General features: G+C 38.6%; 1 protein-coding gene across 1 annotated transcript in view; it reads right to left on the minus strand.

The window, feature by feature from the left end:
* SPAG16 (sperm associated antigen 16) overlaps positions 1-25,780 on the minus strand; it is a 1,165,801-nt gene that overhangs the window by 627,452 nt on the left and 512,569 nt on the right. The window lies entirely within an intron of this gene.

The raw sequence follows: 25,780 nt of genomic DNA on the forward strand, positions 1-25,780 counted from the left end.
GCCATCATCGGCTGCTTGTGCAGGCACACTAACAGGAGCTGGATCAGAAGTGGAGTAGTCAGAACTGAAAACAACACTCTGACATGGGATGAAATTACAGTAGGCAGCAAGCAACCCATTGCACCCCTATGCTGGCACCCAATTGCAGTGTTACAGCGTGCAAAGGAAATTAAATTCAAATGTACACAGTCTATCTCATGGCGCATGAAAGTACAGCTTCTAATATTTTAAATATACACAGTGGAATGTTATTCAGTCTTAGAAAATAAATATACTATCACTTGCAGCAAAATGGATGGAATTAGAGGATGCTATTTTAAGTGAAATAAGACACAGAACGTTAAACACAGCATGTTCTCTCTCATATATTGACACCACAGAAAATGCTGATCTAAATGTAGAATAGTGAATATTAGTGGTTGGGAAGGGAATTAGGGGAGGGTGATAGAGAAAATTGGATAACAGATACCAAAACACAGTTAGAAAAAAGAAATAAATTGTAATCCTCTATATCAAGCACAGGAAGTTGACTGTAGTTCAATAAACTAGCATGTATTTTATAAATGAATAGAAGAGGTTAATGACTCCAAATAATAAAGTAATGAAAAGGAGGTAGAAGTGTTATTTACCCTGAAATAATCATTGTACACATGTTAGTTACCCTGATAGGATCATTGTACACATGTATCAAATTATAATACTATACATGATAAATATGTACAATTAAAATAAGTTGAATCTAATATAAAATGTTCTCACTGTATTAAATCAGTTGATTCTAACAATCCATTGCTATTCTATTTAAAATTACATCATTTTGTGTCAAATTAACCTTGACAGAACAAAATTTTGTGTCTTGGATGGATTTTTTTAAACTTTTATTTAATAAATATAAGTTTCCAAAGTACAGCTTTTGGATTACAGTGGCTTCCCACCCATAACTTCCCTCCTACCCGCAACCCTCCCATCTCCTGCTCCCTCTCCCATTCCATTCACATCAAGATTCATTTTTTATTATCTTTATATACAGGAAATCAATTTAGTATATATTAAGTAAAGATTTCAACAGATTGCATCCACGCAGAAACACAAAGTGTAAAGTACTGTTTGAGCACTAGTTATAGCATTAAATCTCAATGTACAGCACACTAAGGACAAAGATCCTGCATGGGGAGTAAGTGCACAGTGACTCCTGTTGTTTGCTTAACGATTGACACTCTTGTTTATGGCGTCAGTAATCCCCCTAGGCTCTTGTCATGAGTTGCCAAGGCTATGGAAGCCTTTTGAGTTCGCCAGCATGGATTGGACCACACAGAAATATAACTGAGCCAGAAAAACTTTGATCAATGGAACGTATGTAAGAAACTGTCTTGGTTTCCATCCCAATGAAATGTAATATAGAATCTTGTTCTAAGAGAGGTATTTTGGCACTTTTGCCAGTTAATTTCAGCAATGACATAAACAGCTAAAATAACACATATTACATCATATATCATATTATACCATAATATATACATATGTTCTATATCTTCTTTCCCAACAGCCTTCAATAGATATTATCAGATTTTTAGAGAGTCAGTGGTAAACTCTATTTTCTGAAAAAATACATGTGAAACCAATTTTCCAAACAATGATTTTCCATTTTTAATAACCATGATAATTACTAACCACAATAATTAACATAATTACTAACCACAATAATTATTAATAAACATAATTAATAACCATAGCAACTTTCAGTATGTATAATGGCTGTTAACATGCTTGAATTTGTATGTGAACTTTTTCTTAAATTGTTGGACCAATTTCTATTTTGCCACCTGTAGTTATTTTTTCCCCAAATAATTTTTTATTATTCTCATTATGGCCAACATAAATGGCTCCAACAGAAAAATGTTATTCAGAAAGCCATCAAATATTTTTTCATTATTTTAAGCATTAAAGGTGAACACAAAAAAGAACCATAAGAATAATTTGAGATTGGATCCAAGATGGTGGAATAGGGAGGGAGCTTAATGCTCTGGTCTAAGAGAAGATGGTTTTAAAAAAGTGGAAAGCACACAGACTCAGGGAAGAGTAAGGGAGAAAACAGTAGAGGAAACTTCACACAAACTAGAGGACACTGTGGACCCATGTGGATGGTGAAGACATGTACAACTCAGGACACAAGCAACCGAGAACCTCAGCACCAGCTCTGGAGAGTGAGATGAGACAGACTGCAGAGGCCAAACCACTCATGATAAAGCTGCAAGAAGAGCCTGGCAGGAATCTAGCTTGGAGCCCTCTGGGAGATGAGTATCTGCAAAACTAGAGGAGAATAAAAGGGGGCATGTTTCTCTCTCCCTGATCACCCTGCACTGGCATCTTGCAAGCTGAAAGAGGGCGGGCACCATTTTGGACATAAGTAACAGCCGTGCCAGCTCATGTCTGCGTGCCCAGCAACTAGGCAAGCAGAGACTCCTGAGTCTGGCATAGAGAAGTGACAGGGGCCTGGGTGCTGGTGACTGTGAGAGGCTTGTATACTGGGACTGTGAAAACACTGGCTGCATGGGAGGGTACAGAGTGTGGCTGGGACCTTGAGCAGTCACTGTGGGAGGCTCCACAAACTCGGGGCTCCCTGATTGCCTGGTGAAGGTCACAGCTTCAGATTTCAGTCCTTACACCAAGGACTATTTAGACTGCTTCTTCTGGCACCATGGACAAATATTGTACCCACTGGAGCTATCACCCAGGAAATGGTCTCTGTCGAGGAGAGGAGGTGAGCATGAGACTATGCTAACAGAGCAGAACAAACTTCCTCTAACATTTTTAAATATATATATATACACATATACATATATAAGAATTATATATATAAGAACTATATATAAAGAAGATTTATATATATATATATATATATATATATATATATATATAAATGATATACCATACCCAATCTGGGTTGACCTCGGACACTCCCTTCACCTGGAACACTGAACAGAGCTCCCTGGCCACACTCACAATAAGTCTCAATGTATTCACTGAAGAAGTAGACACTCCACTAATCCACAGAGGCATGGTCCAAAGATAAAAGCCATTGCAGGGAAAAAAGAAAACAAAAAAGAAACCAATAAGTATTTCCACAAATGATGAATAATATATGCAGCAATTCAAGAAACACGAATAAGGAAGACAAAATGACTCATACAAAAGAACAACACTTCAATGCTAGAATGTGAAGATGAAGAGATTGAATAAATGCCAGAAATGGTATTCAAAAAATTGATTGTAGGATTTGGTAGAAGTAATCAGAAACATATACAACAAACTAATGAAATCAGTATATGACATGAAATAAAATTTCTCCCATAAAATTGAGATCTTGAAGAGAAATCAGAGTGAAATTTTGGAAAATGAACTCAATAGAACAAACAAAAAATGTGGTAGAAAGCCTTAACAACTGACTCAGTGAAGCAGAAAAAGGAATATCTTAGAACACAAATCGCTGGGAATTTTACAGTCATACTGGAAAGAGATAATGGATGAGAAGGCCTTTTTGTAACAGAAAATTTCCATAATTTGGAGAAAGAAAGGGACATGAACTCCTATTAGACATGACCAGAAAAGACCTACAACATGACACATCGTAGTCAAACTCTGCACAGTAAAATGTAAAGAAAAGATTCTAAAAAGTACACAAGAGAAATGCTAAGTTACTTTCAAAGGATCTCCAGTTAGACTCACAGCTGACTTTTTTTTAATTTTTTTTTTCTTATTTATTTGACAGGTAGAGTTATAGACAGTGAGACAGAGAGACAGAGAGAAAGGTCTTCCTTTCGTCAGTTCACTCCCCAAATGGCTGCTACGGCTGGCACCACGCCAGTCTGAAGCCAGGAGCCAGGTGCTTCTTCCTGCTCTCCCATGCAGGTGCAGGGGCCCAAGCACTTGGGCCACCCTCCACTGCCCTCCCAGGCCACAGCAGAGAGCTGAACTGGAAGAGGAGCAACCGGGACTAGAACCCGGCACCCATATGGGATGCCGGCACCTCAAGGCAGAAGATTAACCAAGTGAGCCATGGTGGTGGCCCCACACAGCTGACATTTCATCAGAAACCCTACACGCTAGGAGAGAATGGTGAGATATATTCCAAGACATAAGAGAAAAGAACTGTCAACTTAAGATACTGTACCCTGCAAAGCTCTCATTTATTAATGAAGGTGAAATAAAGACCTTCCATAAAAAACAGAAACTGAAAGAATTTGTCACCACCAATCCAGACTTACAAAAGATGCTTGGGGCCACTGCTGTGGTGTAGCTGGTAAAGCCATTGCCTGCAGTGCCAACACCCCATATGAGCACTAGGTTGAGTCCTGGCTGCTCTACTTCCAATCCAGCTCTCTGATATGGCCTGAGAAAGCAGTGGAAGATGGTCTAAGACCTTGGGCCCCAGAACCCCCATGAGAGACCCAAAAGAAACTCCTGGCTTCATATTAGAACAGCTCCCTTCGGCCATCACAACCATCTGGGGAGTGAACCAGCAGATGGAAGACCTCTCTATCTCTCTGCCTCTCTGTAACTTTGCCTTTCAAAAAAATAAATCTTAAAAAAAAAAAAAGATGCTTAAGGATATGCTATACACAGAAACAAAGTCATCACTATGAAAGAAAGTAAAGGCAAAAAATCTGATAAAATACAAAGGAAATGCAAAGTAAACAATAGAAATATCTATGGAAAAATGGCAGGGCAAAGTCGTTACTTATCAATAGTCATCCTGAATGTAAATGGCCTCAACTCTTCAGTCAAAAGAAATTGACTGGCAGAATGGATTAAAAAACAACACTCATCTATTTACTTCAGTCTACAAGAAACACGTCTCAACAACAAAGACACAAGCAGAATGAAAATGAAAGGTGGAAAGAGACATTGCATGCTAACTGAAACCAAAAAGGCACTGGTGTGGACATCCCAATATTAGACAAAATAGACTTTAACATAAAACTGTTAAGAGACAAAGAAGTCTCTATAATAATTAAGGGATCATAAATCATATAGAAAACCATATGATTATCTTAATTGATTCAGAGAAAGCATTTGATAAAATATAACACCCTTTTATGATGAAAATTCAAAGCAAATTGAATATAGAAGGAACATATATTAACACAATCAAGGCAATTTATGACAAACCCATGGCCAGTGTCCTTATGAATGGGGGAAAAGTTGGAAACATTCCCACTAAGATCTGGAACCACACAAGGATGCCCAGTCTCACTATTGCTATTCAATATAGTCCTGGAACTTTTAGCCAGAGCCATTAGGCACAAAAAAGAAATCAAAGAGATACAAATTAGGAAGGAGGAAGTCAAACTACCCCTATTTGTAGATGATATGATTCTGTATATATAGGGGATCAAAAAGACTCCACTAAGTGTGGGGAGCAACTGGGAGCAACTCGGACTAGACTAAGTTACTGGAATTAAGACTTATTCTATGCATCTGCTCTCCCACAATATGGCACTGGGAGAGGAGGAAACAGCTTCTACACAGCTGCCTCTTGCCAACTTGAGTGATGATCTCCAGGAGCTGATCCTGCTCCTGATTGGAGGAGAGCAGCGTACTCGGCGTGTGGGTAGCAGAGTTGGGATTGGTGGAAGAGGACTATAAAGGAGGAGAGAGACAACATGCACCAGGAACATCTATCTGAAGGAACACCTGTGCAGCCCCCGAGAGAGCCGGCCGGCGGTGTGCCGCTCCCTTGCAGAAGTGGGGAAAGTGGCAGGGGGAACCACCCTTCCACGGAGGTGGAAGGGACGGTAGCCAACCCGGGAAGAACCAGCAGCAAACCCGGGGAGGGCCGAGCAGACAAAAGAACAGCGCAGGGTCCTGTGTCGTTCCTCCGCGAAGAGGGGGAGTGACAACTAAGAGACTATTGGAACTCATTAAAGAGTATGGTAAAGTAGGTTATAATATCAATACACAAAAATCAACAGCCTTTATATACACAACAATGTCACGGCTGAAAAGAACTTCTAAGATGATCCCATTCACAACAGCTTCAAAAAAAATCAAATACTTCAAAATAAACATAACTAAGAATGTCAAAAATCTTTACAATGACAATTATAAAATATTAAAGAAAGAAGATGATACAAAAAAATGGAAAAATCTTCCATGTTCATGGATTGGAAAAATCAATATCATCAAAATGTCCATAGCACAAAAAGCAATTTACAGATTCAATGTCATACCAATCAAAGGAAATTCTTCTCAGATATAAAAAAAAAAGCTGTAATTCACATGAAAACACAGGAGACCTCAAATAGCTAAAGCAATGTTATACCTCAAAAACAAAGCCAAAGGCATCACAATACCATATTTCAAGACATACTACAGGGCAGTTATAATCAGAACAGCATGGTGCTGCTACAAAAACATATGGATAATGGAACAGAATAGAAACACCATAAATCAATCGATGCATCTACAAGAAACTCATCTTTGATAAAAGAGCTAAAATCAATTCCTGGAGCAAGGACTGTCTCTTTAACAAATGGTGCTGGGAAAATTGGATTTCCACATGCATAAGTATGAAGCAAGACCCCTACCTTATACCTTAAACAAAAATCCACTCAACATGGATTAAAGATATAAATCTACAAACCGACACCATCAAATTATTAAAGAACATCAGAGAAACCCTGCAAGATATAGGCACAAAGCCTTCTTGGAAATGACCCCAGAGGCACAGGCAATCAAAGCCAAAATTGACAAATGAGATTATATCAAATTGAGAAGTTTCTGTACTACAGAAGAAACGCTCAGCAAAGTGAAGAGACAACAAACAGAATAGCAGAAATTATTTGCAAACTATGCAACTAAAAGGATTAATAACCAGAATATATAAAGAGATCAAGAAACTCAACAAAACAACCCAGTTAAGAAGTGGTCAAAGGACTTAAACAAGGAATTTTTCAGAAGAGGAAATCCAAATGGCCAACAGGCACATGAAAAAATGTTCAAGATCATTAGCTGTTAAGGAAAGGCAAATCAAAACAACAATGAAGTTTCACCTCTCCAGTTAGAATGGCTTTCATACAGAAATCAACAAACAAATGCTGGCAAGCATGTGGAGAAAAATGTACCCTAATCCACTGTTGTTCAGAATGTGAACTGGTAAAGCCACTATGGAAAACAGTATGGAGATACCTCAGAAATCTGAATATAGACCTACCATATGACCCAGCCACTCCACTCCTGGGAATTTATCTAAGGGAAATGAAATCAGCATATGAAAGCATTATCTGCACCTCCATGTTTATTGCAGCTCAATTCACAATCACTAAGACATGGAATCCCCACAAATCTCTGTCACTGAGGACTGAATAAAGAAATTATGGGATATGCACACCATGGAACACTACACAGTGGTTAAAAAAAAAAAAAAAACTTGAAATCTGGTCATTTGCAACAAAATAGATGAACCTGGAAAACATCATTCTTAGTGAAATAAGCTGGTCCAAAAAAGACAAATACCATTTGTTCTCCCTGACATGTGATAACTAATAAAGCACCAAAAAGGCAATTTGTAGAAGTGAAATTGACACTTTGAGAAGCAATGACTTTGAACAGCCATTGTTTCGACTGTCGAGGTATAGTTTTTTTTTCATACTATTTGTTGAACACTTTACTTAGACTAATCACATGTATATAAAGTTAACTGAAAATAGATCTTAGTAAAAAATAATCAGAATAGGAGGGGAAGGAGGAAGACGGGTGGGAGAGTGGGTGTGAGGATGGGTATGTTGGGAAGAATCATCATGTAAAATTGTAGTGAGATCCCAGTGGAAAGAATGGGTTATCAAAGAAGGAGGTACCTTTCTTTGAAGGGAGGAAAGAACTTCCACTTTGACCATGGCCTTGTCTAAAAATTACCAGAGTCAGTGAACTCAGGGGGCTTCCATAGCCTTGGCAGCTCATGACAAGAGCCTAGGGTGATTACTGATGCCATAAACAAGAGTGTCAATTTGTTAAGTCAACAACAGGAGTCACTGTGCACTTACTCCTCATGTAGGATCTTTGTCCTTAGTGTGCTGTACATTGAGATTTCATGCTATAACTAGTACTCAAACAGTATTTTTCACTTTATGTTTCTGTGTGGGAGCAAACTGTTGAAATCTTTACTTAATGTATGCTAAACTGATCTTCTGTATATAAAGAGAAATGAAAATGAATCTTGATGTGAATGGAAGGGGAGAGGGAGGGGGAAAGGGGAGGGTTGCGGGTTGGAGGGACGTTATGGGGGGGGAAGCCATTGTAATCCATAAGCTGTACTTTGGAAATTTATATTCATTAAAAAAAAGTTTAAAAAAATTGTAATTATGAAATGTATGAAGTTTGTATTCCTTAAATAAAAGGTTTGTGGGGAAAAACAAGAAAAAAGAAAAAAAAGGGTAATTTGGATGTTTTCATGTCTTTGTAATTCTGCAGTAATAGTTTTAGTCAAAATTTATACTTTTCTTATCTTTATGTAATAGAGACAAACATCAGCTGTTGAGGCCACTACGAGTTTCTCCACTGCCCATTCCTGTATTCAATCCCTTTGCAATGCAATTTTGTTGTACAATCAGGCACCACGTAATGGCATTTTGATCAATGATAGGCTTTGTATATCATGGTCATCCCATAAAGTTATAATACAGCCAAAAAATTCCTGTTGCCTAGTGACATCATAGCTGTCACCACATTTAGCTCAATGTCTCACTCACATATGTATGTTGATATTTGTATAAATACACCTACTCCACTGCCAGTCACACTAAAGCATATAACCAATAATTATGTATACCATATCATACTTAATAAACAGCTATGTTACTGGTTTATATATTACTATGCTATATTTGCTATACTTTTTATCATGATTTTAGGGTATACTTCTTCTGCTTATAAAGAAATGTAGCCAGCAATGCAGCTCAACAGGCTAATCCTCTGCCTAGCGGCGCCAGCACACCAGGTTCTAGTCCCGGTCGGGGCGCCAGATTCTGTCCTGTTTGCCCCTCTTCCAGGCCAGCTCTCTGCTGTGGCCCTGGAAGGCAGTGGAGGATGGCCCAAGTGCTTGGGCCCTGCACCCCATGGGAGACCAGGAGAAGCACCTGGCTCCTGCCTTCGGATCAGTGCGGTGCGCCAGCCACGGCGGCCATTGGAGGGTGAACCAACGGCAAAAGGAAGACCTTTCTCTCTGTCTTTCTGTCTCTCTCTCTCACTGTCCACTCTGTCAAAAAAAGAAAGAAAGGAAGGAAGGAAGGAAGGAAGGAAGGAAGGAAGGAAGGAAGGAAGGAAGGAAGGAAGGAAGGAAGGAAGGAAGGAAGGTAAAGAGCCTCAGGCAGATCCTCCATTGTTAGCATAAGAGACAAACAGTTCCGTTTGCAATAAGGCCCTGCTGACCTTCCAGTGAGACAAAAAGAGACAACAACGCTGATGATGCTGACCCTGTGTAACCCAGGCTCGTGTGTGTGTGTGTTGTTCCCAAAAAAGGTTACAAAGAAAAATTAAAATAAGACAAAGCTTATAAAGATATAAAAATATTCTTGTTCAGTTTGACAAGGTTTTGCATTTTAGGCTAAGGTATTAGAAAAGTAAAAAAGTTAAGAAAAATTTAAATCATATAAAATATTTAATGTAGGTTAAGGTTAATTACTGATGAAAATTTTTGGGTAAACATAGTATAGGCTACAAGTATAGTACTAATAAATTCTACAGTCATGAACAGCTATGTCCTTGGCCTTCACACTCACCAATCTCTCACAGGCTCCACCTAATGCAACCCCCAGTCCTGGGAGCTCCTTTAATGGTAAGTGTTCCATACACATATTCTACTTTTATCTTTTGTGCCATGTCTTTACTGTATCTTTTCTATGTTTTGGTATGATAAGGAATACATATTCTTTGCTCACAATTGTCTACAGTATTCTGTGCAGTCACATGATGACCCGCTGACAGGCCTGAGTGCCTATCCCAGAATCAAGGTCCCTTGGATCCTTTCTGGCTTCTCCCCCTACCTGAGGCAGAGAGAGGCTTTTTACAAAGTACCCTGATGTGCCTGACGAGATTCACCAAAAGGAGGAATAGGATGACCTTCTCTCTCTTACTGACATAACCAGAAACGACTAAACTTGTATCTCAGGATCATCTGGGCAGATTTTCAACACACATTATCCTCCATTTTGGTTCTGTACAGAATCATTTCAGAGGTACTGTCTTATCTGTGGGGCCAACAAACTGTATCCTAGGCTTCTCTATGTTCTCCAAACTCAGGGAGTGCCACTGAGAATCAGCACTATCACCCCGACACTCTGCATCCTCCCTCTCCTACAGATAACACGCATGTCTGTTCCTGAGCCATGTTGGGCTAGTGGCAAGCCACACTCCTATTATTTTCCCTACACTTTGTGTTTTTCCATTTTGAACATCAAGAAATGTGATAACTTCTCTTCTGCTTGATATGTCTACCATCTCAAACTTGAGAGGGTGTAAGGTCAGTTTCCTTTTGCCCCCACAGCATACAGAGCTATAGCCCAGGATCAATAGGCTATCATATAGCTGCAGCTCTTACTGGGCTATGCCATCTACATTTGTGTAAATACTCTATGATGTTTGCACCAAGATAAAACTACCCAAAGTTGCATTTCTTAAAAATATATCACTTTTCTACCAACAGGAAAAACTATCTTCACAGAATTGGCCATGGTGGACATTTTGGTTGTAATGGTGGGGCTATTAACATGGTGACAGATGAAGACTAGAGGATTCGTCGAGAGTCGAGACATTGAGAACTTCTATAACATCTCCATTGAGGAGATGCCCCTCAATGCTGAACTCATCTGAGAAGGGCTGTCCTGCTACCTAACCCCAGCTGGGTTCAGCGGGAAGGGGGGGGGGGACACCAAGGAATGGTCATCTTGTCATTTTTCTCCTTTGAATAAATGTCACTTCTGAGGCAAAGTACATTATATATATATATATATACACACACACACACACGCGTGCGCACACACACACACACTGTTAGATGATACAAGACTGTATGTCTCCCAGCTCTGAATATGAACCTGACCACGTGACATGTGCTAGACAATGAGACACTAATAAACGTGGTACAGCTAAGAGGCTTAGGGAGTGTTTCCACAATCGGGCTTGTCCTTTCTACTGCCCTCCACCAGCATTGTGAGAACTACCTATGTACCCCAGCCTGAGTGAGGGTCAGAGACGTGGAGCAGCCCACCAGCCCTGATTTTCAACTCTAATCACATCAGCTAAGTTCAGCCAAGAACCGCCATTTTGAGCTAAGCCCAGCTACTAAGAACAGAACTGCCAGACTGACTACCCAAGTCGCCTGAACAATAAACACTTTTGTAAATCACTGGCATTGTATTCTTATTTTGGGACATAATTAAGGTGACAGAAGCTAACTAACATAAATGCATTGTTTTATATTACTTTGAATCATATAAAATACTCTTTTTGTAGCACCAGAGTTGCTCTTGTCATATTTTCCCCATTTACTGCTATTGAAATAATGTCCTTGAGTATATATTATTTTTATTAACACATTCTATGGTAATTATAATTAAGAATACAATTTGATACATAAAATATTAAAGATTTAGAAACTTTAAAAGTGTTTACTTATTTTTATTTATTGAAGGAGCTAGAGAGAGGAGATCTTTTACTAGGTGACTCCTAAATGCCTACAACATCTAGGACTGAGATAGAATTCCTGGTTCATGGCTTAACCTATCTGTGTCTCTCACTTAGATGAACTTAAGTACTTGAGACATCATCTGCTGCCTCCCAGGCTGTAAATTAGCAAAAAGCTAGATGAGAGGTGGAGGAGGGACTCACTCCCAGATACTGTGGTATGGGATGCCAGTACCCCAAGAGGTGGCTTTACCTGCTATGACATAATGCCCACTCCTAGAAATTTTTAATATCACATGCAATTGTTTTTAATGACAGTTTGCACATGAAAAAGTGTTTTAACTACCTTTTATATTTTACCATCTAAAATCACAGTCATTGGATACTGGAACCAGAAGCAACTGTCCATTTGAATATCCACCATGTTATACACGTCCTAGAAAACAGTGCATTTCAGGCTCACTCTCCACTGCCATTTAGTATTTCTCCAGATCTTATCTTTGTTTTCAATTTATCTATATTGCTATATATGCAAATTGTTTTATTATGCTATGATACAGTTTTAAACAAATCAGTTTGAGAAACATTTGAAAAAAATTATTATTTATGATGTTGCTCCCTCCTTTAGTAAAGATAGTAAAAACATGGCTATAGCTTTGAGTATTTAAAAATAATTTTAAAATAATCTACGCTTTGGAGCCTACAACTAATCCATACTCAATTAGCATATATTGACTTTAAGATTTTATTTATTCCTTTGAGAGGTAGAGTTACAAACACAGAGAGGGGGAGACAAAGAGAAAGGTCTTCCGTCCACTGGTTCACTCCACAAACAGCCACAAAGGCCAGAGCTGGGCCTGTCCAAAGCCAGGAGCTTCTTCCAGGTCTCTCACATGGGTTCAGGTGCCCAAGCACTTGAGCCATCTTCCACTGCTTTCCCAGGCCATAAGTAGAGAGGTGGATCAGAAGAGGAGCAGCCAGCACATGAACTGGCGCCCATATAGAATGCTGGTGCCGCCAGCAGAGGCGCAGCCTACCGTGCCACAGCCCTGCCCCGCATACACTGACTCTCCACTATGAGTATAAAATATTCTCCTGTGCTATTGGATTTGTTATCTAAGGTATTTCATTTTGCCTTCTGAACACTGGTGAATGTTATGAATATTTTATAAAATGTATTTTAAAAAATCCAATGTGAATTAATCTTCTTTGACCTAATAATATTTTACATTAGAAATTCCAAAACATTCTGCTTAATTCGCTGCAGCCTTGTTAGAAATAAAAATTGACTGAAATTACAGTTTTCACCCATTTCTATCAATTATAGTCCCTCTTTATCAATTACCATAATTTCCCCGTAATTTTGTTCTTCTTTCTATTTGACTTCATCTTTTCTATCTGATCTTTCAATGTTAATTATGCTGAGACTGAACTTTTGTGGTGGATACTCCTCCCACCTAACTTTTCCTCTCCATTATTTCAGGTTTCATTTGATCACGCCACCAAGATGTTAGAAATGTCAAGAAACGTGGAAAATCTTTATGCAAAATGAGTGTTCCTTGTTCTAATTCTCTGTTCTCTGACAGTATGAAGATAATATGAGGACAGCAATTAGAAGGCAACTAGCTCCTTGACCTTTAGGTGTTAGCTTTCTTATTCCTAGTATTATTGCTACCCAAACCTGCTAGTCTGAACTACATAAAATCTACAGCTATTGCAAATGATGCTGAATAGTTATATAATTTTATTATATTACGATTACTTTAATTACAATAATGAACACAGCTCTCAATACATTCTCAATTCGGGCAAGGAAAGGGTGTTTATTTACTGTTACTCTGAATTTTAACTCTAGAGAAAAAAACAACCACTGGCATTTGGAAGACTGAAATCACATGGTTTTCTTAGTCATAATGTCAAGGGCATGCTGGATTTGATCTTGGTAGTTTCAGGTAGCTCTTAATGTGTCTGTGCTCTTAGGTTTGCTGCCACTTTTATAGACTCACAGATAGTTTCAAGTAATGGCAGGCAATTATACAGATGTGTGGTTTTCTGTGAATGACTTCACAAACAACTTCTCAAACACAATGAAACATTAGATTCCAAAACTCAGCTTTAAACTTGTTTTGAGATATGTAAGAAGCAACACTTATCCTTTCCACAATTTTCTTAAGATTTCTACAAGAAAGGCACCTCAGAATACTTTTTTTCCATATAAGTCAATTTCGTCTCTCAGATTTCCATTGGGAATACATCAAGCCTATATGTACCATCAGGGAAATATTTATTTCTATATCCAAGGGAAACTTATATGCAGAACCAGATGAATATATATCACTAACAATTCATTTTTCAATAAACAGCACATTATCAAGTTTGGGATGGTATTAATAAAACAAAATTACAATTTCAAGTAATTCACTAAAACTAATGAGTTAATTAACTAATTTTTAACAATAAAGTTCTTAGAAAACTTACCTAAGTGGTAAGATATATTCAATAAAATCAAATGCTTATAAATTTTATATATAATATTCCTCTAAAAATCCACACAGCCTACTTCTCACTGACCAATGAAACTTAACAAAAGACAAACACCAAATAGTTCTGAGAAGACTTGAAAACATAAATCTATTTGCAAAATACATAAATAAAAGTGCATGACAGATATACCACTACAATGATAATATGTTAACAGATCAACTTTTTTTAAAAAAGATTTATTTTATTTGAAAGAGTTACACAGAGAGAGGAGAGGCAGGGTGGAGGGTCTTCTATCCGATGGTTCACTCCCCAATTGGCCACAATGGCTGGAGCTGCGCTGATCTGAAGCCAGGAGCTTCTTCCAGGTCTCCCACGAGGGTGTAGGGGCCCAAAGACTTGTCCCATCTTCTTACTGCTTTCCCAGGCCACAGCAGAGAGCTGGATTGGAAATGGAGCAGCCAGGTCTCAAACCGGCGCCCATATGGGATGCCTGTGCTTCAGGCCAGGGTGTTAACCAGGTGTGCCACAGTGCTGATCCCAGATCAACTTCTTAACCCCTCAGGAGAATTACTAGGCAAATAGATTCTTCACTTAAAAAATTATATTATATAAGGTTGTAAAAGTTTGACAATAGAAATAAAATTATGGTCTTTGAACAAGGTTATTTAAAAGTCACCATTTTTAATTCATTTATTACATGGAATTACATAATCATGTCATTTAATCAGCCCTAAAACACACATATATAAAAATCTATTTATGTTAAGTTACAGATTTAAAAATCATTTATATCCCATTTATGTTAAGTTACAGATTTAAAAATCATTTATATCCCATCCCATTTTTGCCATCAAGATATTCTATTTCTCATCATTAAGGGAAATGTATATCCTAAAGAATAAAGACTCCAAAAATTTTTTTCTTATACTGTAACTTAGATTTCAGGTATATAAATATTTTTGCCACAAAGCTAATGTTCCCAAACAATTTATTATGGATTTTGAAGGTCTAATAGTGTATGTATAATTTGACACCATAAATGTGGCTACAATTATAGTCCATAAGAAAGAGTACTGGGGCCAGCACTGTGGCATGGTGGGTAAAGCTGCTGCCTGCAGCATGGCATCCCATATGGGCACCAGTTTGAGTCCCAGCTGCTCCACTTCCAATCAAGCTCCCTGCCAATGTGCCTGGGAAAGCAGTGGAAGATGGCCCAAGTCCTTAGTCCCCTGTACCATGTGGGAGACCCGGACGAAGCTCCTGGCTCCTGGCTTCGGAGTATTTATTGTAGACAGTTAAGGAGTTTACCTAATTCTGCCTGGAATAGATTCTTTTCCTTTCCAAAGGAGTGAACAGTGACCAACCTATCTAAAATTCAGGGCGATTCTCCAAAGTCAAACAATCACTTTATTTCTCATTCATCTCATTTTTTAAATGCGGTCTTGTTGAAAGGGAAGCCAAGGTCAGAATGTATCCTGAAGTGGACAAAAAATAATGCTTTTATTTCATTTTAAGGTCTCTTAGCCAGCCTATTAAAAAGGATAATGTCTTCTGAATCATTTTGTCCCCAATATCAAAGTAGTTGTCTTACTCGTTTTCTAGAAAAGCAACCTGGCTTACATATGGTTACTTGAAAAATAACTATAGATTCCTTCTCTATCTAATTCATATCTATTGATATTTTAATGTGCAATCTTAATATCAAGTGTGAAGATATTATCCAGACATCACGTAACAAAAACATATCATGTTTCGAAATGCAATGGTTGGGGCCAGCATTGTGGAGCAGTGGGTTAAGTCCCCACCTGTAACACCAGTATCCCATACAGTTGCCAGTTCACATCCCAGCTGTCCCGATTCAGACACAGCTCGCTGCTAATATGCCTGGGAAAAACACTAAAAGACAGCCTGCATGGTTAGGCCCCTGCACCCATGTGGAAGACCATGGTGAAGCTCCTGGATCCTGGCACTGGCCTGCCCTAGCCCTGGATGTTTAAGCCATTTGGGGAACGAACCAGTGGATGGAAGAACTTTCTTTGTCTCTCCCTCTCTCTAACTCGGCCTTTTAATAATAAATGATTAGTTTAAAATGGCTTTATTTAAAGCCCTCAAGACACCATTAAGAGCAATTATAAAACTGGAATACGGAAACCTTACTGAGCCCATGGCTTTTTTTTTTTTTTAAGAAATAGCTAATTTTCATGTTCTTTTCCTATCTTTTTTGTTTTTTCCTATTCATAATAGTAGCAGCTATCCCTCACCCCCCTGTCTCCCACTCTCCCTGCTTATCTCCTTTCTATAGCTGTTAGCAGGAAGTCACCAATTTCATTTCCAAAAAGAGGTTTTAAATGGAAGCTCATGAGAAAGTAGGTAATTCTCCACAGTAGAATTGCGCTTCAGTATAATCAACCCCTGAAATTTCATTGATGGATGACACAGTTGGATGCATGCCACACACCATACACATCAACTTTACCACTGCGCAAGAGTAATGCTAACATTCTAAGTGGTGAAATTCGCTATCTTTTAAGGAAATTTGCAATACATGAAAAAAAGAAAGGATCTCATTTTACAATTGTTGCTTTTGGCTAGATACCATAAGTGAGAGTGTTCTCACAATGTTTTAGAATTTTCCAAAGTGATTGGTCAGCATAAATATAAAGATCATTTTAAATCATTGTCATACCTGACATCTTGATAGTCTATTATCTCAAGATTCTCCCTAATTTTTTGAGCAATTATCTATGCCTCTAATGCCTTAAAAAACAGGAAGCAGGTCATGATAAATGTTTTCCCTTGTATATGGAGAGGAAAACAATACATATTGGTGCCAGCATTGTGGCATAGCAGGTAAAGCTGCCGAATGTAGTGCCAGCATCCCATATGAACAAGAGTTCGTGTCCTGGCTGCTCCACTTCCAACCCAGCTCTCTGCAACAGCCTGGGAAAGCAGCAGAAGATGGCCCAAGTCTTTGGGCCCCTGCACCCCTGTGGGAGATGCAGAGGAAACTCCTGGCTTCAGATCAGCTCAGCTCTGGCTGTTGTGGCCACTGCTGTTGGGCAGTGAACCAGCAGATGGAAGACCTCTCTCACTGTCTTTGCCCCTGCCTTTCTTCAACTTTGCCTTTCAAATAAGTAAATGAATCTTTAAAAAAAGAATACATATTAAATAATTACTATGGGGCCCGTGTTGTGGCATAGTGGATAAAATCTCCATGTGCAATACCAGCATCCCATATGGGCATAGGTTCGTGCCCTACCTGTTCCACTTTCAAGCCAGCACCCTGCTAATGGCCTGGGAAAAGCAGCAACAAATGGCCCCAATGTGTAGGCCCCTGCCACCTACCTAGGAGACCCACATAAGGAGCCTAATTTTTTAGCTTCAACTGGGTTCAGCCCTGGCCATGTGGTCTTCTGGGGAGTGAACTAGTAGATAGAGACCTCTCTCTCTCTCTCTAACTATCTAACTTTCAAATAAATAGTGAAACAAATATTTTCTTAAATGTTTACACTGCAAGTAATTTCTTTTTTTTTGGTCAGAAGAATAAAAGCAAAAGATTTAACTAATGATTAATAAATACAGTGATCATTTGCCATGTTCTGTAGAAGCACTATGCAGCTCAGGTCTTTTAACAGGAATGACAAAGAATCATGAAATCTATAGTAGAGCTAATCTCCCTATCTTATAGATTAAATTTGTTCCTCAAAATCTCTGAGTATTGGACTCCTTCGAATCTTTACAGGTTTCATTTGTGTTCTTCCTTTTCCCCTCCCACTACAGAGCCTGGACATCTAAAAATCCTACCTGGGCTGTCTTGACAGTAATGGTAATTATGTAAATCATGAGATACAGTTCTCAATGAGATAGAGACTGAAATTCTTGGAGAAAACCTTCTTTGGCATTAATAAGGTAAAGAACAGCAATAAACATTTGGTGTAGTGGGTAAGAAGCCAGTTAGCACATCCATATCCCACTTCTAAGTACCTGACTTTAAGTTCCAACTCCAGCTCCGATTCTGCTAAAACAGACCCTGCAAGGCAGCAGGTAACAGCTCACGTAGTCAAGTCTCTACCACCCACCCAGGACACCTGGACTGAGTTGCCAAATCCTAGCTTCAGCTTGAAGGTGGAACACCACAGGCATTTGAGTAATTCACCAGTGGATGGGGGTGCTTAGATGTCTGTCTGTCTGTCTCTTTCTCGCTCTCTCTCTCTCTCCCCCCTTGCTTTTCAATAATAAAAAGAAGAAAGTCAGAGGTAAGGACAAAGTTTATTGCCTTTTGAGTTTTAATCTTTGTCTTTTATTTTCTTGCCACTCATGAATATAATATCAAGAAGTACAAGAACATGTCTTGCAAACATGAAGAAAAAAGCAAGACACTGATGGGGCTTCAGACACATTATTCCGAAATCAGAATATCCCACCCCACAATATTTGCCTTTGGCATATTAATTGAGAAACTGCAGACATAAGAACATCTCTGAAAAATTTTGTAGGAAAAATCTGCATCTATAATGGAAATCTTCCTTTGTAAGTATTATTCCCTCACATCAGGTAAGGAAGAACCCCGAAATTACTCAAGACTATTAAACAATGGAGAAGGCACTGGTACACATCCACATAACAAATCATACCTTTGCTTAAGGTTATTTTTCCTGGTTTTCACTTTCCCTTTTCCTTCTCCCTTTTTGAGAAACATCTCCATTGTTTGTTAAGGGCAAAGAAAAGTGTACTCTTTCATACACTTTAACACGTTTAGCAGAGAAAAACTGTATGTATTTACGGGGCATCATCTGATGTTGCAATACTTGTATACGCTGTGTAATGCTTAAATCTGGCTAACATATCTCATCTATCTTTACCACCTTCTCTGAAGAAAACATTTCTCATACACCAGTCTTTATTTCAGAAAAGGGTGGTGTTAAACTTTTGAAATCCACTCTAGAGATTTATGCATTTCCCTCACATGCATACACAAGGTATACCAGTTAATCCTGTTTTCCTCTTGTCAGTCTGTCCTTTGTCACATGGACGTGCAATTAAACACTGTGAGGGACAGACAGAAAATTGTTTCTCTCCTCCAGCACTGAGGATGCCAGTCCAGAAAGAAAGTCAAACTCCACGAAGGTTTTGTTGAGTCAGGTGTCCAGCCCTGCACTGCCTAAGATAAAAAAATTCTTAAGTGTAATACTCCTGTCAGTTATGTGGCATCTTGCCAGCTGAATACACCAGAACTGGTATTCAAATAGCAGGGGAAAGTAGGTTGCTACAGCGTGGCTACTACAGTTGCAACCTAAAATGTGGAACTGCTCTAGTGAGGTAGATGCACGTTAAGGCCCTAATAATTTTAGACTAGAAATTTGCCAACTTTCATATGTCCATACGCAGATCACACACTTAGCAGAAGATACGTGGATGAGTACAAAGGGTTCCTGTTATATCAAACAAACCACTAACTTGCAAAGGTAAACTCGTTGGGTTTTCAATATCCACATTTCCTCCACGTCCACACAATTAAGCAACACCATTGATTAACCACATGATAGGCTCCCAGGGGTCGCCATATATTCCTAAACTAGCAGCAGAGCCAAAATGCATAGGCTTATAAATGTATACAGTGCAGAGCACTCATGAGTTTCCAGCTACAAGGAGCTGTTGCTTCTTCAGGGCCCCTGGCCGGAGCTCCATTCAGAGAACAACAGATTGCTGAGGGCCGATCTCTAATAAGGTCTGAGATGGCAGCAATGTTCCGAGGTCTGGATATTTGTATGTGTTGTTTTATAGCTACTGTAGCAAATTACTGCAAATTTAGTAGCTTAAAACAATATCAACTTCTTATGGTACAGCTCTGGAGGTCCATGGTTTGAAATGGGCTTCAGTGAGCTAAAAATCAAGGGCTGGTTCCTTGTGGAGGCTGCAAACAGGATTTTAATTCCTGGCCGTTGCCTGCTTTCACAAGCTGCCTATGTTGGGGGCTCACAGACAGATTTGCCAGAGCCTGAAGTGCTGACCTCCGAGAGGCCTTAGAATTGACCTCAGAGTCCAGGTCCCTCCGACCTTAGTTTCTCCCCCTGCAAGCACAGAAAGGCTTTCTGCAAAGTGCACTTCTCTGCAGAGGAAGAAGCAATTATTCCTGCTGCCTTCCCTGAGATTTAATTAACTAAACTCATACTGCAGGAACAAAGACTGAATTGTGCCAACGCATGGAGGTGGATTCCATCAATGTTGTCTTCTATTTGGGTTCCAAAGAGGATCATTTACAACCCATAGTCTGTTCTACAAGTCAAACAGACTTTGCCCAGCTCAGTGGATGTTCTCCAAGTCCGTCGGGTGCCCCCACCCCAAGTATGCACTGTTTGTCCCAAAATGAGGCAGAGCGCTACAGATCCTGCCCCTGCAGAAAGCAGTGTGTAGGTTTCTGAATCATGGTGCTTTAGAGGGTGATTACACATGATCAACATCTCAGAAGGCACAGCACTTATAATAAACGCTTCCAAAAACACTTAAAAATATTTGTCAGTCAACAAAATATGAATCAAAAAACAACTCCAGTCTGGGAAATTTGTAGTATAAAAAGCTTGGCAGCTAGTTTTTGAAAGAAGTAAATTAAATTACCATGAGAACTGTGTAAAATAAAGGATAAACTCAGGTAATTGGCATAGTTATATGTCTAAAATAGAACACAAAACTTAAATCATGATTTTTGAAAATTTACACACATTTAACAATAACTGATAAAAAAAAAAACAAATTACAAATAACAAAAAATCTAAGTCCAATCCCTGTTTATAATGAGAAGACGAAATTTGAAACTTTACCATTTTAAGTAATAAGGTTTACTTATTTATATTTATTTATTTCAAAGACAGAGAAAGAGAGAAAGGTCTTCTATCCAGTGGTTCACTTCTCCCCACAAATGCTTGCCACAGATGAGGTTAGGCCAGGCTAAAGCCAGACCCAGGAATTCATTCTAAGCCTCTCATGTGGGTGTCAGGGACTCAAATACTTGAGCTATCACTGTCTTAGAGTGTACATTAGCAGGAAGCTGGACCCAAGGTGATGCCAGACTTAAACCCAAGGACTCCAATATGAGATTAAGGTATCCCAAGTGGCGTCATAACCATTGAGACACATGCTCACCCCTGATGTTAGTTTCATAAATGTAAAGTTAATCCCACATCTGAATTAAACACTATATGCTTTTTGACTTACTGGGGAGTAAGAAAAGGCATGAAAACAAAGCAGAAGTTAGAAAATAAAGACAATATTTTGCATGAATGCATAAACACACACACACGAAAAACCAGAAAACAATATGGCAAGAGGAATTTAAGGCATTTTCAATAACCTATACAAAATTCATGGACTAGACAAAAGAAAAAACAAAATTCATCGGTAATCAGTAATACAGAAATATTCAGGAAAGAAAATGGATGGGTAAATATCAGAATTCAGAAAGGAATTTAATATAACTTATTTATTTATGTATTTATCAATCATATCCAGGCCCAGATCTTTGCTCAGTAGACAACCTAATACAAGTTTAATAATTATTTGCCTATGAAAATAAACAAAACATGCGTACATGAAAAATGTACAAAACAAACTAAGTTTGCTAATACTAGTTTGACAGTTAGCAATTGTATTAAAAATATAACATCGGACGGGGCCAGCACTGTAGTATAGCGGGTTAAGCCACCACCTGCAGTGTCGGTATTCCCATATGGGTGCCTGCTTAAGTCCTAGCTGTTCCACTTCTGATCTGGCTCTGTGCTGTGGCCTGGAAAAGCAGTAAGAAGATGGCCCAAGTCCTTGGGCCCCTGCACCCACATAGGAGACCAGGAAGAGGCTCCTAGTTCCTGGCTTCGGATCGGCGTAGCTCCAGCCGTTGTGGCCACTTGGGGAGTGAACCAATGGAAGGAAGACCTTTCTCTCTGTCTCTCTCACTGTGTGCAATTCTGTCAAATAAGTAAATAAAATCTTTAAAAATTTTTTCAAATTTTAAAAAATGAGTAGAGACATAAACTACTGAACAATATTCTCAGAAAGTCTCACACCTCATACTCAGCACACCAAGACTACACTTGTTTTTTCCAAGTTTTTATGAAAATGTAAATGAGGACTTTTTAAGCATCCATTCTCATGGAAACTGCTTCTCACTAAATCACCCTGGTCATAATTCAGCTCTCTGAGGCTCATCACCAAAAACACAAGTTTACTAAGGAATTTGTAAGATTTGATAAAAATATTTTCTGCACAAGATTACCGAGTTTCAAAGAACCTAATTAACTTACAGATACTGAACCAAAAATGCAGCTTCTGTTCTCAAAATTAGTTTCATAAAAGGTTCATTCATTTATTCAGTCACTCACAAAACAAATATTGATTGAACATCTGTTCTAACTTTAAAGGTGAACAAGAAATAATCCCATCCTCTTTCTGAAAAGGAGGAAAGTCAACAACAAACAAATAGCTTAACATATAAAATAGCTTTTAAAGTGGTGGCTGGTGATAAGTAGGCCCACATTCAAGCTCCAAGTTACTGCAGTTTTGTCAGGGAACTCTTGCAAACTTCCAAACAAACATTTCCCATGGTACACACTCAACAGCTTTTTCCATAAAGTAGAGGAAATGCAAAACCCCCTGATTAGAATTGGATGTTCTGAAGCTGTACTGTAGTAGGGCCTGTTTAATGAAGGACCGTGGGAATAAAAGCAGCATCTTCAATGTCTCTACATGTTTTGGGCTCTACCACATTCACTTATATAAAAACCTTCCCTGAAATATGAAATGCAAACTGTTTTATAAAGCATAAATATACAGGGACTGGACATGCACATTCATGTATTCACATATGCTCATATATTCATGCCTTCATATGATGACTTCAGCTTTATCAGTTGCTTGTATGTCACTGTCATTTTGTGTGTAAGGCTATCTTTTCTATAATTCCTGTTCCTTTTACCTTCCTTGTTTTTTCTAAAATATAAACTTTAATTCCAAAATCAACTGGTAATACAGAGCAATAAGTAAATGTAAAATGATAATTTAACTTGATACATTGTATTTAATTTCAAGTAATAAATAAGAACTATTATAAGTCCTGCATTCAATTATTTAGAAAGTTACATGACTATTTGTACCTAGTAAACATCAGGGCTGTCATTTGGCTCAGATTAGAGTGCCTGTGGTCAAGTCCTAGCTTTTTTCTGATTCCAGCTTCCTGCTAATGTACACCCCAGGGTAGATAAGAGCTCAAATACGTGGATGTCTACCACCAACATGTGAGACCTACATTACGTTCCAGGCTCCTGGCTTTGTCCTCACAGTCTCAGCAATCGTGAAAATTTAGGGCATCAAGCAGCAAATCCAAGACCTCTCTCTGTTTGCATTTCAGGTAAATAAGAACGTAGAAAAATGATGCATTTTCTGTTTCATAAAGTTGCCGATTTAAAAAAGAGCAAGTTTTATGAGGATGTTATCCAAAACCTAGGCAAATTTCCCTGTATGTCTCTGCCAATGAACAAGTCCTTGCAGACACTTGTTTGACTACTGATTCTGCTTGGCAGTCAAGTCAATCATCACCTTTCTAGAGCACTTATCACAGCAATATTAGACTTTAAGAGCAATTGTGACAAGTACATTTATTGTAAGGGCAGTGATAACATTTCCTGGAGTGAAGGGACATGGAAATAGGCAGATTTTTTTCATCTGTAAACATAGCATTGTTATCATACATTGTGAAGAAAAGTGCCACTACAGGCCAAGAAAACAGTATGTCTTACTAATTATGTACTTGAGTTGTGTATGAGGGCTATCATTCTATTACACAAAGACACAGAATAATTTTCTCTGGATATTGGCCTAAGTAGCTACTAGAATGCAAAGCAAGTAGATAATAGATTGTCTATAATTATCAATTTTCATTATTGAAAATTTAACACTTCAAAATATTCCAAATATAATAATTATGTAAGAAAAATATATTGTGTAAAGCTGAATTTATATGTGTCCTGTTATCCAGCCATTACATCCTGATATACACCACATAAGAAATACCTAAGCAGTTGTAGGCAGGTATTTGTTAAAACCAGTAAGCCAGAGCTTGAGAGGCCTGCATCGCATATCAGAGTACCTGGGTTTGAGTTTTTAGGTCCCCTCTCCATTTGAGCTCCTTGCTAATGGACATTCTGGGAGACAGCAGATGATGGCTCAAGTAGTTGATTCCTTGCCACGCACATTGGACATGTGAATTATGTTCAGGGATCCTGGCTTTGGCCTGCCCCAGTCCAGCCTGTTTCAGGAACTCAGGAAGAAAACTAGCAGATGGAACATCTCTCTCTCCCTACCCCCCCACCAACACCCTTCCTCCTGCCTTTCAAGTAAATAAAATTAACACTTTTAATTAAAAGAAGAAATGTCAATATATTTCAACAGAAATGCATTGCATTTTAATGTCAGTGCAGTTTAACAAAAAAAAAAGTATAAGGATTTTTGTAGCTACATTTTATAAAATAATCCAAACTGAAAAAAAAGGTAACACAAGGGATTTCAGAGTGCTGATAATGCTGTATTTATTTCCTGTGATCTGCTTACTTCGTGAAAAATCTGTCTAGCTGTGTTTTACCTGTATATCTCTGTTAGTTTTCAATGAAAAACCTTTTCTTTAAAAATGTGTGATTTTGCTAATCCTTCAAATTAACATAGTCAAATTGTATTTTTGATGAAAGCAATGTTCTGCTAAAATCTTCAATTAGGGATAATTCATGTAAATTATTTATTCATTTGAAGAAATATTACAAGTGTATCTTGGATATGAGTACCAAATATAAAATTATATACAAGATAATAATAAGTCTAAATTTTAAAACAGGCATTCACTTTGTTTTCAACTTGAGATAAAGATCAATCGATCCAGTTATTATAAATGAACTGTTTAGACAGTTGTACAAAGGACAAGGCTCTCTCAAGGGGCCGGTGCTGTGGCGCAGTGGGTTAACGCCCTGGCCTGAAGTGCCAGCATCCCATATTGGCGCCGGTTCAAGTCCTGGCTGCTCTACTTCTAATCCAGCTCTCTGCTATGGCCTGGGGAAGCAGCAGAAGATGGCCCAAGTCCTTGGGCCCCTGCACCCATGTGAGAGATTCAGAGGAGGCTCCTGGTTCCTGGCTTTGGATCAGCGCAGCTCCGGCCGTGACGGCCAATTGGGGAATGAACCATCAGATGGAAGACCTCTCTCTCTCTCTCTCTCTCCCTCTCCTTCTCCCTTTCCCCCTCCCCCTCTCCTCTCTGTGTAACTCTGACTTTCAAATAAATAATAAATCTTTTTTTTAAAAAAAAAAAAAGGACAAGGCTCTCAAAAGAGGAGATAAAAGGAATAACCTCTAGTCCAAAGTTATACCTAACTTGGTATTAGATAAAACAGAACAAACCTACAACAGTCTATTGTTTTTGAATCTCCCGAGAGTCTGCTTGTGCGAAATTTCCAAAACTGGAGAATTTTGCATCAAAGGTAATTTTTAATCAGATTCACTGAGTTACAGTCTACTCCCAACAAGCAATATCACTGAATTTCCATCCCGCCAGTCTGACCTAAACATTTATGATTTGACTGTCTCCACA

The sequence above is a fragment of the Oryctolagus cuniculus genome, chromosome 3 (genome assembly GCF_051225735.1).
Source record: "Oryctolagus cuniculus isolate XC-2025 breed Fujian yellow rabbit chromosome 3, ASM5122573v1, whole genome shotgun sequence".
In the NCBI taxonomy this organism is placed as follows: Eukaryota; Metazoa; Chordata; class Mammalia; order Lagomorpha; family Leporidae; genus Oryctolagus; species Oryctolagus cuniculus.